Source organism: Orycteropus afer, unplaced genomic scaffold, assembly GCF_000298275.1.
Source record: "Orycteropus afer afer isolate SDZICR_OR568_19922 unplaced genomic scaffold, OryAfe1.0 scaffold00975, whole genome shotgun sequence".
Lineage (NCBI taxonomy): Eukaryota > Metazoa > Chordata > Mammalia > Tubulidentata > Orycteropodidae > Orycteropus > Orycteropus afer.
The window spans coordinates 135,507-137,417 of NW_006922562.1; positions in this window are offsets into that span (position 1 = coordinate 135,507).

The following is a 1,911-nucleotide window of genomic DNA, read 5'->3' on the forward strand; positions in this document are numbered from 1 at the left end:
AATATCATGGCTTGTATCAATCTCACCTTAGTCTTCAAAGTGACACCTTTGCTCTTTAACACTTAAAAGAGGGCTTTTGCAGCAGATTTGCCAGTGAAAATCCGGTGTTTGATTTCTTGACTGCTGCTTCCTTGGGTGTTGAGTGTGGATCCAAGTAAAATGAAATCCTTGGGAACTGCAATCTTTTCTCCGATTATAATGATGTTGCTTATTGGTCCAGTTGTGAGGATTTTTGTTTTACATTGAGGGTCAATCCATACTGAAGGCTGTAGTATGTGATCTTCATCAGTTAGTGCTTTAAGTCCTCTTCACTTTCAGCAAGCAAGGTTGTGTCATGTGCATACCACAGGTTGTTAATGAGTCTTCCTCCAATCCTGATGCCACATTCTTCTTCATATAGTCTACCTTCTCGGATTATTTGCTCAGTATACAGATTGAATAAGTATGGTGAAAGGACACAACCCTGATGCAGTTTTTTTCCCTGATTTTAAAGCATGCAGCATCCCTTTGTTGTGTTCAAATAACTGTCACTTGGTCTATATAAAGGTTCCACATATGAGCAATTAAGTCTTCGAGTATTCTCATTCTTCACCACGTTTGCTATCATTTGTATGATCCACACAGTCAAATGACTTGGCACAGTCAATAAAACACAGGTAAACATCTTTCTGGTATTCTTTGCTTTCAACCAAGACTCATCTGACATCAGCAATGATATTCCTTGTTCTATGTCTTCTGAATCTGGCTTAAATTTCTGGCAGTTCTCTGTTGATGTACTGCTGCAGATTTTTTTAAAAAAAATACTTTCAGCAAAATTTCACTTGCATGTGATATTAATGGTATTGCTTGATAATTTCCACATTCTTTTGGATCACCTTTCTTTGGAATTGCCATGAATACAGATACCAGAGCTACATTCCAGGCTGTGTGATGCTCCCCTTCCTAACGTCATTTTTACACAGCATCAGTCTGCAAGTGTGGTAAGAAAGGCAGCATTCACGACCCTACTCTTGAACTGGGCAGTAAATAATGATCCTGCAGGACTGATGGAGACAAGAATAGAATCTCTTGCAGAAACACTGGAAGCACCCAATGTTCCCCTGTGATAATCATGACTACTCACAGAGGTCAGGAAAGGCTTTCTATCTTTTGGCCTCTCCCCACACTTCCTACCCCAACCCCAGGAAAAGGAAAATTCCTGGTGGACGACATAATGTTGGACGTTAAATACACACTTTGCATTAGTTTTCTGTTGCTGCTATTAAACTTACCATAAACTTAGAGGCTTCAAACAGCATCAGTGTATTATCTCACAGTTCAAGTGAGAAGTCTATGTACAACATGGTTCAGCTTAGTCCTCAGTTTCACAAAAACAAAATCAAGGTGTCACGGGGTGCATTTCTTTCTAGCAGCTTCCAGGCTCACTCAAATTGTTGGCAGAATTCAGTTCCTAAGGAGCTCTGGTGGCATAGGGCCTAAGGCATTTGACTGCTAACCAGAAGGCTGGTGGTTCAAACCCACCAGCCACTCCTCAGAAAGAAGACTGGGCATCTACTCCCACAGTGATATCACCTCGGAAACCCAAGGAGAGGTCGCTATGAGTCGAATCAACTCAATGGCAATGAGTTTGTTTTTTATGGTTATTGGGCTGAAATCTCCATTTCCTTGCTGGCTGTCAGCTGGAGCCTCTCTCAGCTCCTTAAGCTCTGTGAAAATCACTCCTAATTTTTTGAGATAAACTCTTCTCTATTTTTGCCTTCTGTTGAGACACTGAGGGACAATTCTTGGAAGCTTTCCAGGGGTCTCCTGGTTTGATTTGAGGGAATCTGTGAGTCATACCTCTAACCTCTCCAAAGTCCATCTTCAAATCCTTCCTATGTCTCATGTCTCCCTGTCTTCCTGTTCTGCATT